The 17014-nt window shown below is 47.4% G+C and overlaps 1 pseudogene; it reads right to left on the bottom strand.

Annotated features, from left to right (window-relative positions):
- The window catches only part of LOC146812272 (uncharacterized), a 41555-nt pseudogene extending 25660 nt beyond the window's left edge, over positions 1 to 15895 (bottom strand).
- Between the last annotated feature and the right edge of the window lie 1119 nt (positions 15896 to 17014).

Genomic DNA, 17014 nt, shown 5'->3' with positions numbered 1-17014 from the left:
GCAGGGGTGATGAGTAACAGGTCCCCTGTGAGTGGGGGTGGCAGGGGTGATGGGAAACATAATCCCTGTGAGTGGGGGTGGCAGGGGTGATGGGCAACAGACCCCCTATGGGTGTGGGTGGCAGGGGTGATGGGCAACATAAGCCCTGTGAGTGGGGGTGGCAGGGGTGATGGGCAACATAAGCCCTGTGAGTGGGGGTGGCAGGGGTGATGGGCAGCATAAGCCCTGTGAGTGGGGGTGGAAGGGGTGATGGGCAACAGGTCCCCTATGAGTGGGGGTGGCAGGGGTGATGGGCAACATAAACCCTGTGAGTGGGGGTGGCAGGGGTGATGGGCAACATAAGCCCTGTGAGTGGGGGTGGCAAGGGTAATGGGCAACATAAGCCCTGTGAGTGGGATTGGCAGCGGTGATGGGCAACATAAGCCCTGTGAGTGGGGGTGGCAGGGGTGATGGGCAACATAAGCCCTCTGAGTGGGGGTGGCAGGGGTGATGGGAAACATAAGCCCTGTGAGTGGGGGTGGCAGGGGTGATGGGCAACAGACCCCCTATGGGTGTGGGTGGCAGGGGTGATGGGCAACATAAGCCCTGTGAGTGGGGGTGGCAGGGGTGATGGGCAGCATAAGCCCTGTGAGTGGGGGTGGCAGGGGCGATGGGCAACATAAGCCCTGTGAGTGGGAGTGGCAGGGGTGATGGGCAACATAAGCCCTGTGAGTGGGGGTGGCAGGGGTGATGGACAACATAAGCCCTGTGAGTGGGGGTGGCAGGGGTGATGGGCAACAGGTCCCCTGTGAGTGGTGTGGCAGGGGTGATGGGAAACATAAGCCCTGTGAGTGGGGGTGGCAGGGGTGATGGGCAACATAAGCCCTGTGAGTAGGGGTGGCAGGGGTGATGGGAAACATAAGCCTGGTGAGTGGGGGTGGCAGGGGTGATGGGCAACATAAACCCTGTGAGTGGCAGTGGCAGGGGTGATGGGCAACATAAGCCCTGTGAGTGGGGGTGGCAGGGGTGATGGGGTGATGGGCAACAGGTCCCCTGTGAGTGGGGGTGTCAGGGGTGATGGGAAACATAAGCCCTGTGAGTGGGGGTGGCAGGGGTGATGGGCAACAGGTTCCCTGTGAGTGGGGGTGGCAGGGGTGATGGGAAACATACACCCTGTGAGTGGGGGTGGCAGGGGTGATGGGCAACATGTCCCCTGTGAGTGGGAGTGGCAGGGGTGATGGGCAACAGGCCCCCTATGGGTGTGGGTGGCAGGGGTGATGGGCAACATAAGCCCTGTGAGTGGGGGTGGAAGGGGTGATGGGCAACATAAGCCCTGTGAGTGGGGGCGGCAGGGGTGATGGGCAACATAAGCACTGTGAGTGGGGGTGGCAGGGGCAATGGGCAACATAAGCCCTGTGAGTGGGAGTGGCAGGGGTGATGGGCAACATAAGCACTGTGAGTGGGGGTGGCAGGGTTGATGGGCAACATAAGCCCTGTGAGTGGGGGTGGCAGGGGTGATGGGAAACATAAGCCCTATGAGTGGGGGTGGCAGGGGTGATGGGCAACAGGTCCCCTGTGAGTGGGGGTGGCAAGGGTGATGGGCAACAGGCCCCCTATGGGTGTGGGTGGCAGGGGTGATGGGCAACATAAGCCCTGTGAGTGGGGGTGGCAGGGGTGATGGGCAACATAAGCCCTGTTAGTGGACGTGGCAGGGGTGATGGGCAACAGGTCCCCTGTGAGTGCGGGTGGCAGTGGTGATGGGAAACATAAGCCCTGTGAGTGGGGGTGGCAGGAGTGATGGGCAACATAAGCCCCATGAGTAGGGGTGGCAGGGGTGATGGGAAACATAAGCCCTGTGAGTGGGGGTGGCAGGGGTGATGGGCAACAGGTCCCCTGTGAGTGGGGGTGGCAGGGGTGATGGGAAACATAAGCCCTGTGAGTGGGGGTGGCAGGGGTGATGGGCAACAGGTCCCCTGTGAGTGGGGGTGGCAGGGGTGATGGGAAACATAAGCCCTGTGAGTGGGGGTGGGAGTGGTGATGGGCAACATAAGCCCTGTGAGTGGGGGTGGCAGGGGTGATGGGAAACATAAGCCCTGTGAGTGGGGGTGGCAGGGGTGATGAGTAACAGGTCCCCTGTGAGTGGGGGTGGCAGGGGTGATGGGAAACATAATCCCTGTGAGTGGGGGTGGCAGGGGTGATGGGCAACAGACCCCCTATGGGTGTGGGTGGCAGGGGTGATGGGCAACATAAGCCCTGTGAGTGGGGGTGGCAGGGGTGATGGGCAACATAAGCCCTGTGAGTGGGGGTGGCAGGGGTGATGGGCAGCATAAGCCCTGTGAGTGGGGGTGGAAGGGGTGATGGGCAACAGGTCCCCTATGAGTGGGGGTGGCAGGGGTGATGGGCAACATAAACCCTGTGAGTGGGGGTGGCAGGGGTGATGGGCAACATAAGCCCTGTGAGTGGGGGTGGCAAGGGTGATGGGCAACATAAGCCCTGTGAGTGGGATTGGCAGCGGTGATGGGCAACATAAGCCCTGTGAGTGGGGGTGGCAGGGGTGATGGGCAACATAAGCCCTGTGAGTGGGGGTGGCAGGGGTGATGGGAAACATAAGCCCTGTGAGTGGGGGTGGCAGGGGTGATGGGCAACAGACCCCCTATGGGTGTGGGTGGCAGGGGTGATGGGCAACATAAGCCCTGTGAGTGGGGGTGGCAGGGGTGATGGGCAACATAAGCCCTGTGAGTGGGGGTGGCAGGGGTGATGGGCAGCATAAGCCCTGTGAGTGGGGGTGGAAGGGGTGATGGACAACAGGTCCCCTATGAGTGGGGGTGGCAGGGGTGATGGGCAACATAAACCCTGTGAGTGGGGGTGGCAGGGGTGATGGGCAACATAAGCCCTGTGAGTGGGGGTGGCAAGGGTGATGGGCAACATAAGCCCTGTGAGTGGGATTGGCAGCGGTGATGGGCAGCATAAGACCTGTGAGTGGGAGTGGAAGGGGTGATGGACAACAGGTCTCCTATGAGTGGGGGTGGCAGGGGTGATGGGCAACATAAACCCTGTGAGTGGGGGTGGCAGGGGTGATGGGCAACGTAAGCCCTGTGAGTGGGGGTGGCGAGGGTGATGGGCAACATAAGCCCTGTGAGTGGGATTGGCAGTGGTGATGGGCAACATAAGCCCTGTGAGTGGGGGTGGCAGGGGTGATGGGCAACATAAGCCCTGTGAGTAGGGGTGGCAGGGGTGATGGGAAACATAAGCCCTGTGAGTGGGGGTGGCAGGGGTGATGGGAAATATAAGCCCTGTGAGTGGGGGTGGCAGGGGTGATGGGAAACAGGTCCCCTGTGAGTGGGGGTGGCAGGGGTGATGGGCAACAGGCCCCCTATGGGTTTGGGTGGCAGGGGTGATGGGCAACATAAGCCCTGTGAGTGGGGGTGGCAGGGGTGATGGGCAACAGGTCCCCTGTGAGTGGGGGTGGCAGGGGTGATGGGTGACAGGTCCCCTATGAGTGAGGGTGGCAGGGGTGATGGGCAACATAAGCCCTGTGACTGGGGGTGGCAGGGGTGATGGGCAACAGTCCCCCTATGGGTGGGGGTGTTAGTGGTGCTGGCCATGCAACCCGTATGGTGGGCTGTTGTTAGTGGCCAGGATATGTATCCCCTGTGTGTGTGTGCCATTTTGCGGGTACGTGTCGTTTGTTTATGTGGTAGGTGTCTGACTTACCGTCTGCGCCGTCGGCGTCGGTCCCTGATCCGGTCATAGATGTAGAGTACTGGTATGACCTGCGCGATGGGATTCATGATGTGTTCATGTGGTACACGCTGCTTGTTGCTCCATCTCGTACCCACTGCAAGCTGTTCCGGCTCGTAGCTGTGTATTGATTTGTGGTGCGAATCGTAGCTGATATCCTTGTTTTACAGATGCTGTGACGTGCCGTACGTGACGACCCGTTCGGCGCATAGGAAGTAAGCATCGTACTTGTCATGCCGGAAACTGCTATGGATACTGCTTCCGGGCGACAGGGTTCCTCTTTGGGAGTTACGGCTCGGACGGAGAATGGGTCTTGATTCACAGCCTACGTGTCGGTCGTGTTTTGGCAGTTATGAGCATCGTACTTCCTATACAGGACGGACCGGCTCCGGGTACGTGTCGGTCGCAGGGTAAGGCTACGGACAGCTGTCCGACCGGCCATCGGAATCGGCCGCCTAGTATCCTTCCTCAGCCTTTAGTCAGGGGCTTGGCATAGAACAGGTAGTGTCTGAGGAGGTGAGGTGATTTATGGGTAGTTCCTCTACCCAAATGTGGAAATATAAAATACCTTGGATGAAGCAGTAAAATATAAGTAGTGGATGGACACATTCACTCCAAGTAGTGGGACCAGTAAGGAAGAATCGGAGCAGTAGTGGCCTGCATGGATCGGGGTGGCGGAGCGAGGGGGCGTGGGGGCGGGGGGTTTAAGAGGATATTTTTTTTAAAGAAAACAAAATGTACCTTACCGCCGTGTCTCTCCGTCATCGCTCCTCGCGTCTGGAATGGAACAGGAAGCAGTCAGCCAGGCTCCCCATACCAATCACAATGCTACAAATCAACATTGGGATTTGTCTGAGCACTGTGGTTTGGCACTCAGCTAGGGACTGGGGGCCTGGGCATGTTCTCCATGCAGGCTATAATGCAGCCTGCATGGAAAATAGGGAAAGTGCGCATAATAATAAAAATAATAATACACATTTGTACAGCGTAAACAATCACCCGTAAGGGTCTCTAGGCGCTGGGGCCGTCGGGAAGATTAAGCAAGCTATTGCCCAGAGTCACATGGTGCTGGGCTAATCTGGCGCCGGGAACGAACAGTGACCCCCAGATTCTGGAGTCAGTCGCCCTGGCCGAGGCGCCACACCTCTTCCAGCATGACTGGCGGGCCCGAGAGGGGCGGCCAAACTGTCATTGCGCACTTAGCCGGCTGCTACCACTCCTCCCCTGCTCTGCAGCCCCTCCCCATCACGCAAAGCTGCAGCAGCAGGAGGACAAAATAAAATGATAATAACATTAGTTATTATAATTTTATTTTTTCCTTTGTTTTACTGCTTGAAGGTAGTGGGGCGGCGCTCCTCCGCCTTAGCGGAGGAGCCGCCACTGAATCGGAGTAATGAAAGTTACTGGTAAGTAATCCGAGAACTCGAGCCATTGCTTTTTAAAACTCTGAGTAGTTTTTGGGTGTTAGCTGCTCAGGGTGCAGTAGCTTGGCATTTTTTCTGCTCTGCCCACGCTGTTGTTTCCAACAAAAGCAAAAATGCGTAGAAGACGTCTCATTTTGTGATGGTTCAGTCGGCCAGGGCAGAAACGTTAAAACAGTTTGAAAGATATGACAACAAAGTTCCTCACTACAGTGAGCACGAGGACTGATATGTTATGATTGTTTTCCTGTGGAGAACAAGACTTGTCAGTGCTCAACTGAAAAAGCTGCCAAAAACATCATCGTCTTCCGCTCAGGACGACCCAGGTGCTGTCTGGCCTCACTCACTCTTTTAATCGAGGAGGATGGGCTACACAATCACACTGGAGGAACTCAAACCCCATCCGACAAAAATGCCAGTCATGTAAAAGTATTTTGAGGTTCTTTTCAATAATAAACTAAAGCGTTGAATATTGCCGGTAAAAGATTCACTCATTCCTGCTTCACAATGACCCCGCTCGAAAATAAACCTTTGCGGGGCAACTCAGAGTTTCCCTCCTCCCTGACAGTGCACATTTATTTACTGTAGCCTTGACAACTGCACGCAAGTTAAGTCTAAAAATCACAGTGAAATGTTTGATTCGCTGCCATTGGCGAAGAAAAACTTTTACTGACGGATTGGCCGAAAGGCCTATTCAGAGAAGGCATGTCACGCTATTCAGAGGGGCCTCTTATCAAAATACCTCCCCGCCGTACGCATTTTTAAGGTAGCAAAGCACACAGCATGCCAGCAAGCACAAAGCCCTTCGCTGGTACGGGATTAAAGTATACAGTGTGTATATAGCTTGCTGACTGATCACTTTTATTTGGGCTCATGTCTGTTTGCTCGGACCTCCATTTTGTTTCAGTAAACATCTTTCCAGCGCAGTGTTTGTTTTGATTTCCATTAACAGAAACAATAGAGGTTTGGGGGTAGATGGAGGGGGAAAGACATTGGTTCATTTTTTTCTCACAAAGGCACAAAGCAAGAATGGGAACTCGATTAATATCACTGGTGTTGTATTTTTAGGACTTTTAAAAGTCCAGACTTGTTCTGATAAGGCCTCCATGCTAGTTTTGTTTTGCAAGAGATTACCTCGAGTTCTACATTTACAGTATTTCTTCAAGTAAATTCCTTGCAAGCTCTTTTCCTCTAGCAAGTCTTTCACAAAATCATTATCTCTATCACATACTGACTATAAAACAACAGAAACCACACAGCTTGAAATACTTTGTACCGCTGTTAAATACTTTATTTATTTATTTAATTCATTTAGAGGTTTTTATAAAGTGCACACATGACCCAAGGGTATCAGAGCGCTGTACATAGTGTTGATTGAACCAAAAGATAGGTATAGAAAGGTACCTCAAGAGTAAAGAGCCACAATAGGCTGTTGCAACAGATATCACAATAAACGAACATCATTCCATTAATATTCCATTAATTGGCATTGTTCTGGCATCTTCACGGTGGGTGCTGCTCTGAAACTATTCAGATCCAGGTACCCAGGGGAACTGTGTTTTAGGGGGTTCTCCTGTCAACGACTTGCTTCTGACCAATCTAGAAATTGCTGCCATTGTGACGTCCCTTGCACCCTGGGGAGGGTCTCTCCGAAAGTCTATGCAAGGAATCTATTCATTAGGATCTTTTTCACCTCTTTTTTGAAAAAGTGGGACGATGGGTTTGAATGCACCTTGGGTGGTAAGGAGTTCCAGATCCTTGGCACCGCCCCAGAGAAGGAGCGTCTGTACGTTTTTTGTAACTTTTCCATATTCTACTACACTTGGCCCTTTCCAAATTAATTTTCCCTTGAGATCTGAGTGGCTAATTTTTGTGTAATTCAAAGAGAGGTAATTGATTCCATGTTTCCAAGTTTCTGAACCATCATGTTTCTAGTCCTGACCTTTCAAATGACAGAAAAATTCATCATGGGAGTCAAAGTCCTCCGGAGGTCACACAAGTAGGTGTAGACATCTGTCTTTAAGAATCTTCAGTCAATGGGAATTATCAAGTCTCTAGCTGTGGTGCAGAGATTCCTTGGACAATACAAGATGTTAAGGTGATGAGTGCCTGATTCAAGATGGGGCCCAGCTGGAGTGACCCTACTGAGATGTTCCCTCAAACCCGGCTAGCTTCCGCTTGACATTTTTCAAAACAGATGAAAGTGTTCGAAAACCCATCATACGTATTCAATGCAGCTCTGATCGCACAGAGAATGAAGCTCCAAAACATATTTTTTGATATGTGTGACTATTGGGGATGCAGTAAGGAATATGGGCAAGATTTTAATTTCAGTGATCAGTATGGATTTGCTCCATGACACTCAGAAATACAGGGAACTAAAATGGTGATATGCTATAGGTCCAGCGTACAATTTTGATGGAAGAGGAATACTAGCATAGCATTGCTGTCACTACTCATTTGTTAAGTATATTAACGCTGCAAACATCACTAATGAATTTTCTCTAGTAAACATTTTCCAAAAACCTTACAATTCTGACATTTTCGAAAAGTTGTGTTCTAATTTTGTGTATTCCGCTTACTCATCTTTTTGACACAACATTCTAACTGCTATTTTATTTATAGTTGGCATCTTTTTACCCTTTACAGTACTGTGATAAATACATTCTTGACTCTAAATTGCATACTTATCTTTGTCTTAGATATTCAATTTTCCATATTTGTATTCAGTAGCTTTGTTCTTATGCTAAACCTGCATTTCTCAGGAGTGAAGACTTGGGCTCTGCCTGCTATGGCTAGTTGGGCAGCTTGTTACCACCAAGAAGCCTCTTTCCAGATGTTGTGTTGATGAATTTGCTTGGGTCATTGTCTGAATGCAGATATCTTCACCTTTCTCCTAAACTTACTACAAACTATCCTATTCTAAGAGGCTTTTGCTCGCTTTCCCTTTCACTGACCAGTAATTTTTCGCTTTCACCTGACCTCCAGGAGTCTTACCATTCCGCTCATTTCCACCTGTTGAACCAACCAACCAACCAACAGGCAACTGTAAATTAAAAGGATAATGGTACATAACATCAGATGTTGAATATTTCTTAGTATCTTGTATAGCAAATGTTGCCTTTTTTCATTATCTTGTTTGTCGATAATGGATTTGTTAAACTTCTTGCTGCTGTGTACACTTTTTTTATTCAAGGCATGCTTCTTTTGTAAGGAGAAGGTTCTTTTTCACATTGATATCATTTTTAGAGTGCACAAAAGCTTCATCAAACAACAGTTTTGCCCCTTGTGTGGGGAATGCAATGGGCTTTATTAAGGCTGGAACATATTATTAATTTTGATTGTTGAAACACACTGTAAGACAGTATAGCTTACATATTATGATAGTGTACCCACAAGTGTGTTTAGAGACGTAGCAACTCATGACACTGCACACACTATAATCGTCACTAATATTTTGTGTACATGTGGTCATTTGTGTGGAGGGATTGTGCTGTTGTTAGTGTGACATAAGGAGAAAAATGACTTAAGATGGAGTGAGGGAGGGCTGGAGATAGAACTGGGGATGGCCAGCTTTAAGGCAACATAAGCAATTACAGTCTGGGTTAATCGTTTACATGTAGTTATCAATGGTACATTGAATACATGTTATGAATCTCTCTTAGAATTAAGTACCAGGGGAAAAGCAATTAGCAATCAATTTTGCATGAATGCACTGACTCAGTGCTGGAGGTAGTAAGTCCATTGACCCCCGATGCTGACTTACTGTATTGGTAGTGCAGTGGAATAGAAGGGATGGATATCCTTACTAACTTTTTGGAACCTGCGGTCTGGTCCTTAGGAAATGCATCAGCAGTTATGTCATGTCAGATCAGCGAAAGAGTCAATAAAAGCAGAGAAGCGTGAATATGCATGTTTTTTGGTCTCGCCTAGGCAACGCTTGCGCTGTCTCTTCGAGACATGCTGTAATCAGGGTAAGGACAGTAAGTTCTGTCTATGTTCTGCCCATACATTTCATTGGCTCTTTGCATTATCTTCCAGAATTCTTTTTATTTTATTGGTTTATTTTGTTAGTAGTCCCTCCTTCTTCCTGTTTAATACCTCCCTCTCTTCTGTTATTACTTCCCATGAGGACAGCCCCTTTTACAAGTAAAATTACTCTGTACATTTTATTTACAGTTTCAAAGTACACTTTTGTTAATCACGTTTTCGTCGTAGCTGGTGTTTAAGGCACAGCTACGCACTCCCCCCCCCAACCCTGACTCATTTGATGCTTCTGAGGACACCTATTGCTACAATTCCCCCTCGTGCATTGGCACACATGGCATTTAAGCAGACGCGGCCAAGGTGCACTTCCACCTCCCGCTTGTTTTTAATTGTTTCCTGCCTTAGCTCTGGAGCACACCACACAATTTAACTCCACTACATACCACACCACAACACAAAATACCATTCCACATAATTACACTCCATAACACACAATCCCACTCCATATGATTCCAATACACTCAATAAAACATATTTACTATTCACATAATTACACTGCTCACTTTTCCACATACTTCCACTACACAAATCAATTCCACACCATACAATTCCACACCTCATAATTCCACAACTAACAATTCCAATGCAACTCACATAATTCCACTACACACCACATACATACACTCCATACCACATGGGTAAAATACACTGTCATTTACAACACCAGTAGTTCTAATTTAAGCAAATGCGAGACCTATTGCATTTCCAATGCTTGTTGTTTGTGTGGTCTGCATTGACTCCATAGGGCAGCTCCCATCTGGAGTGACATGGTCTTGGTTACAGGGGGTAGAAAGTTTGTAAAAGATATTGGCTAATCGTTGATACAAAGGAGTTTGGGATATAAACAGTCTTATAAGTAATGTCAGAAGTCAGGGGTGTATGATCATCTCTTAAAGGTTTCTACAATATCTTAACATGTAAGTATCAAAAAGAGCATATTCATGTAATAAGCGAGGGCCAGTAAGCCCTTCACTTTGAAAATAGTATGTGGATCTGTACTACTAAAAATCCCCACTTCATTTAGAATAAAAAGATCCACACAAATTACAGAGGACTAAGTGAAAAAAAAACATATTTAGTTCAATTCAATATCAGGTATCAATATAATTTGGCCTATCATTAAGTGCAATGTAGGGTAAAAATATGATATACAAGAGAAAAATATGCAGTGTGTACAACAAATGGAAGATCCTGGTTTTCAAATGGATTTGTAAATCAAACAAGGAGATACAGAGAGATGTTAACCATGGGTCATGATTACAACAAACTATATAGGAAATATATTTTTAAATCAATAATCCGAAGCTAACATTGAATGGATAAAATAATATGTCATCAGAGACATGTACTGCTGTAAAATTATTTATTATTATGGGAAGTTCGTCTGTATAGTGTGCCTTTGCTACCAAGTTGTTAATCATGAGCCACAGAGGTGATGCCGGACTCAGGATCACTCTTAGTGACTAAAAAAGAGCAACCATACAAAACAATTTGGCAAGCTCAACTACGTCATGGAGGCCATCATTTTGCAGCTAGAAGTCGTGAGGAGACCACCACTAATTCTACCATGTAGGCAGCGAAGGAGGAGGGAGAGTATGTTCCCGCAGCACATATCCCTCATTGAGCTCAGGGAGGATGAGGTCATCAAATTTTGCAGACTCAAGAGGGAGTCTATCATTCAATTGCGCTACAAGATTGTGCCAAGTCTCCAGCCCCCAACTGCCTGGCCCAATAACATTCTCCTACAGGTCAAACTGATGGCCGAGCTCCACATGCTGGCATCCGGTCTGGTTTAGTCCAGATCACAACAGCCAGACTGGCAGGAATCTCACACGCATTGTTTTCTGCCTTCCTGCCCTCTGTCCTGGATGCCATAATCAGGCTCATACCCCAGTGTCTCCTCTTCCCCAAGACCCCATAACAACAAATGAACACCAAGCAAGGCTTCTATGGATTTCCCTATGTCTTAGGTGCTATTGGTTGTACACATGTGCAGTTGGTTCCTCCTGCTGAAACATTCACCTGTACAGAAACGGGAAGCACACGTCCAGGCAACAGTAGACCATCTGGGGATGTTCCTCAATGTGCTGACCAAATACCCAGGAAGTGTGCACAATGCCTATATCTTCCAGCACAGTATCATCAATGAACAATATTGCGATGGCCAACTTGTTGGTAAGGAAATCTGAAGTATACAACACCCAACTAAAATGTAGATATGTATGACAAAATAGCCATCTATGTGTTTGTCTATGTGCCTCATGCTTCCAACATGCATTGTGGTACATGTGTGATGCAAACCTCTAAGGCATATTTTTGAAGACACAAAAAGCCACTTTGCATCGCTTTGAAAGGCATGAAAAATGTGGAGTAATGCAACACAGCACAAAATGCTGTGTTGCTTTACAGTGTGCAAGGGAGGTGTTCCATGGGCGTTGTGTGGGCTTTTCCACACAACTTCCATGGTTTATGATTCATGGCATGTACACCAAACCAGGTAAACCTAAGCTTGCCTCATATAAATATGCATCCCCAGATGATGCGTAATGAGGATAAATTCCTTAATTCATCCATGTTACCTTCTCTTCCTTTGTGTGCTGCATTCTGTGGCACACATAGACAGAGGAATATGCCTCTAACTATTGTATTTGTGCTGGAAGGTGCCATTTCCTGAAAAAAAATCCTGCATGCAAGTAAACAAATCCTTTGTTGATAAGTAAGTGTGCCACATGTGGCAGTATACATGTATGTTGACCAAAGTTTTAGGAGCATACTCGAAGAAGTAGTTGCAAATTCCATTTGTGTCATGCAATACAAGTGTAGGCCACATTCATGTGTGAAGGTCAAATTCAGGTACCAATGTGATACCAACAGTACAAAACACACATATCTCTCAGCCATACTGACAGTCTAGGTACACACATACACATAGGTATCAAGCCACATTGACATATGTAACCAATGTGATAGATCACCAGTTTTGTGGTGTAAGTTTACCACATTTCTTGTATATAAACCCATCAATTTTAAACTTGCAAAGTCAAACACAATGCTTTCAAACATATCATACAACAGTAACTAACATAGAATGAAAATCAACCAGGGCAAGGTATCACAGTGTACTCAGAATCCCAAGCTCAACATTCTCTTGCCAAATCAATGATGAGCGAATGAAGGCATGGAAGTACAGAATCCTCAACAAGTTAGAATCATAGACATACATGTAAAAACCTATAGTATTGTGTCCAGGTCTGTAGTAGAAAACTACTTATTTCTACATCAGTGTGTCCTACATAAAAATGGCCCACATTGCCTAACCCCAATTGTTCATCCCCAGACAGAGCCAAAAAAACAGTACAACCAGGTACAGATCAAGGAATGTGGTTGAACGTACATTTGGAGTACTGAAGTCCAGGTTCCGATGCCTGGACATGTCAGGGGGAAGATTGTTATACTACCATCATGGTGTGCAAACTCATACTTGTCTATGTGATCCTCCACACTTTATATCTAAGAACTGTAGTATGGCTTATAGGTCCATTGTCGATATTTGCTAAGTTAGCATGAGCTCCGCTGCCATGAGGCTGCTTTTGCGCACAACACTGCATGCATATATTTCGCAAGACTCTGTTTGTGCCCCTTTCACATGAGAACTGGCTACCTTGCATGTTCTCTGCTGTGCTCTGAGGTTTAGCCTGCACACGATGTTCACGGTTAAACAACAATGCCCTTGTTATTCTGTTCTGGTCAGTCCCTCGCACCTAGATATAACATGCTACACACAGCTGCACTACTGGAAAACGTGTACTTTAATATTGCAAGCGCAACATGTCTTGACACACTTGGAGAGACACCTTTCCGAAGAGAAGAGCTGTGCTTGTCCTGCAATGTGAACATTGCATCTAGGCCTTGAGGTATGGGGGTCTGCTTACAAAGCCCAGAGGTCTTCTTTTTTATAATAAACAATCTCTTGTCACGGGGAGGGTGGTTAGGTCATCTAGTCCTTTTCCACTGTTTTTTATAACATGATATCCCTGTTTGTATTCTATGGTATTGTAACAATGCTGACTATATTGTGTTTATGCATTTTGCTGCTAGTAGTGGCTCGTGTACTGCACCATAGAGCGCGTTAGTTGAAATTAACATTTTAAACTATACCGCGTCTCTGATTACTCGCATTGTGGACAAGTCTGGCTCCCGCGATTCCCAAGATAGAGTGACGTGTTCTGGGTTGTCTAATCATTGGTAGCTTTGCTGTAGATGGAGAACGAATGAGATACTATAGCTAGTCGGTTTGGTATTTAGGGTACTAATGTGGTAGGTTGTTACACCCCTATTCACTGAGGTCCTGTTTTCCTGTGCATAGTTCTGTATATGTGAAAAATCCCCGCAACATGGCGCTGCCAATGTTTGGTCTGGTTCTTATCTGCGAGACGCTTGAGTAGTGCTTGTGCTTGTCCACAATACCCTCACTTCTGCCTCCGGAGGCGGCTGTGACGCTGCAACCTCCTATATTGAAGTTTTTATAGGTTCTTTCAAGCTTGAATTTTAAAAAAGGTATTTCTCCCTCTTATTTGCCCTTGTTGTGCTGCCGATTTTTTAAGTTGTTCTACATTTTTTATTGTGATTGGGCATAATATTGCTGTTCACAATCATGCTCCGCTCAGGAATTGTCTACAAGCATATGGTGTCCCTGATGCTAGTGTGGATCTGATTTTTGTAGTGGAAGCAGATCCTGTGTACTCATTTGAGGTCTTTTACTCTTGGGTCACCTTTCCGGCGGTGGACGGGGGAGACAATCTGTTTCTTGAATACACCGCCGCGGCTGTTCCGGTTGCGTATCAACCCTATCAGACCCTTGAGGTTCCGTTAACAGCTTGGCAACACCGAATTTGGTTTAATGGCGCCCTTCCTCACACTTTCATGCCGGTCCGCTTAGGTCCTTTATCAATAGAAGGGGCCACGTGGCCAGTGTTAGCTGGGTATGCACCTCACCCGCGTGGGTTAACAACAGCAACGCTGCCTGAGCTACGCATGTTGCATACTTCTCTGATTCAAGTACATAGAGCTGCAATTCAGTTTGTGTCATGTACTTTCCAGGTGGCTCCACCTGGAGTTGTTGCGCAACCTGAGGAGACTGGTGGGGTGACTATCAGTCCCGTTATGGTTAGTTCGGTAATGGGCAAGCATCCAACAAATAAGGATGAATTGCCTTATTGGGCAGCTTGAAGCTCATTTTCCTAATACCTCTCCTGTAGAAAAACACAGAATTTTGACTATTAGTTTGCCTAAAGACTTAATACCAGAGTTAGCTGATTGTAACACTTGGGGCAAGGCGTTTGCAGCTGTATATTCGAAGTGTTTCAGCACTCCCTCTATGACAGTTCTCCCCTCCATGATTAAGCGTGTTCAAGATGAGTATGGTGCTGAAGCGGCTGTGGAACTGGGATTCGTCTGGTGGGAGTGTTCGACATGGTGGCTGATATGATCCATGCCAATGTCAAGGGCGATGCAGTAAGCTTTCAAGTCGCTAACGGCTTGGCAGCAGTCTCTGATGTGGACAAACCACACGAATTACCGAAAATTATTGCAAAGGCCTACAAAACCATTGGCCGCAATAGTTTGGGGGTTAAGCCTTTTACTGAAACGCAAACTCAGTCTCAAACACAACCAAAAGTTCCATCTGACACAGTTGGATGCCAGGTCTTTTCTAAAAATGAATTGGAGGGATAAAAAAAGGGGGCAGCAACAACAATAGAAGCAGGGGCTGCGTGCTGGTTCACCGACACATGAGACTTCTGAGCGTACTTATGACTTGCGCAACCGTGCAAAAATTAAGATTCCTGATCGATTTCAGGTCCCTGATCAGCGTTCCTCTCGTTCTTCACAGGACTCATCTGGCTCACAAGTCGGTGGTGGGGAATTCCAGGATCATGGCACGAGTCAACCAGTTCCAAGCGGACGTGATCTACCTCGTCAGTTTGAAGACAAGGGGAAGCAGGAGGAACAACCACGCTTCCGTGCCCCTTTTCAAGAGAAAAAAGGTGCCGCTTTGACAGCGAGATATGCCTCAGACGGTGAGAGCCCGACTGCTGGACTGGACATGGGCGGTAACCCTGCTAGACAGTGCAGCGGAAGTTACAATAGTGTGGGAGGCACTGCGTCCTTGTCTGGAGGCAACTGAAACTTTCATTACTGTGGAGACAGCTGACACCTGGGTTGCCCCCCCGGATCGACTGTACGACATGGTTTTACATATGGAGGGTGACATTTTTTGGGAGAATCTGACCGCTTCCTATGACATTTTATTAGCGGAGGCAGATTGGCCCCCACCTTTTGTTCTGGCCGCAGCTCACGGGGAGGACATGATACTTCCGAGTTTTTCGCGTTACCTCCCCAGAGAGCATGCAGAGGCTTTTGCAGCTGAGTGGGCTTTGACCCTGGCACCGGCCCTGTCCCATAATCAAGTTGGCTGGGATAAAGATTCACCGCCACATGATATTCCATTGCGGTCTATGCCTCAACCACAACCCCAATATACCATACGGCAGGAAGCAAAAGGTCCCTTTGCTGATATTCTCACTCAGTTGGAATATCACGGAGTGATTGAAACATGGGTATCGCCAATGAATAATCCGCTCTTTACCGTGTCCAAACCCGATGGGTCTTACCGCATAGTTTTTGATGACCGGCATTTGCACTCTCATTGTCGGACCTTTGCGGTACAGAATACCCATAGCTCTGCTTTAGTAGACAGCATAGTTTGTAAAAAATATAAAACGACTCTTGATATTTCCAATGGTTTTTATAGCCACAACCTGTCCCCTGAATGCAGTCAATGGACCGCATTCACGGCCGGTGGAAAACAGAAAAAATACCGGCATTTGCCTATGGGGTATAAAAATAGCCCAGGAGTTTTCGCCGCACATGTTGTTTCTTTGTTGGGCGCATAGACCCAGATGCATACTTGTATGTGGATGATATCTATCTCACAGACGATGAATTATGATGCATCTGTGCCGTGTTGACCGCATAATTCTAGAATTTTTGCTAAATCCCACATCACGTGTTATGCGGTGCTCTTTTTGAGCTATGAGCTCAACAATGAAGGTTGGGGCTTGCCTCCCCACTTTCTGGAGAAATGCGCATGTTTGTAGTCTCCGACTACCCTGAAAAGACTTCAGTCTTTGCTCGGATTTTTGAACTTCGGGCGTTCTTATATTCCCAGCGTATCAAGCTGCTTTATGCCTTGATACAACCCACATTTTCAAAAGCCAGCTGGTTACCGGAACATTCTGCTATTTTACTTTCTTTGCAATCTGATTTGCTTGAATCTAAGTACTTGTTGATGCATGATAACCACACAAATCTGGTGATACGAATCGTGCCAGCCACAGTGGGTTTCACTTACTTGACGTACAATGAAGGAGACTCAGTACCTATTGCATACAAATCACATTTATATACTTTGGCTGAGATGAGGATTTCGACTGGTGAAAAAGTTTTGACAGCTGTGCAGATGGTGGTCCTAAAGGAAAGCACACTGGCACAAGGAAAACACATTCTGGTGGTTACACCTTACCCTGCTTTAGAAGCAGTGACAAAGGCAAGTGTGCCAAAATGAAAAGCTTTGCATCCCCGTTGGATACAATGGGCTACTTCCTTGACGTCCCCGGATGTCACCTTTATCTTTGACCCCTCTCTTCAGAAACAGAAGTTCTTGCAGTTTGAACACGGTCATCCACCTCACCTGTCTTTGCTTCCTTTGGAGGAGTACGCATGTATCAGTAACACCAATGGTTCGGCGCAGCCGGCCACGGATTCTA

This window comes from Triturus cristatus, chromosome 7, assembly GCF_964204655.1.
Source record: "Triturus cristatus chromosome 7, aTriCri1.1, whole genome shotgun sequence".
Lineage (NCBI taxonomy): Eukaryota > Metazoa > Chordata > Amphibia > Caudata > Salamandridae > Triturus > Triturus cristatus.
The sequence above is the reverse complement of the archived record's forward strand: the minus strand, read 5'-3'. Positions and strand labels throughout refer to the sequence as shown.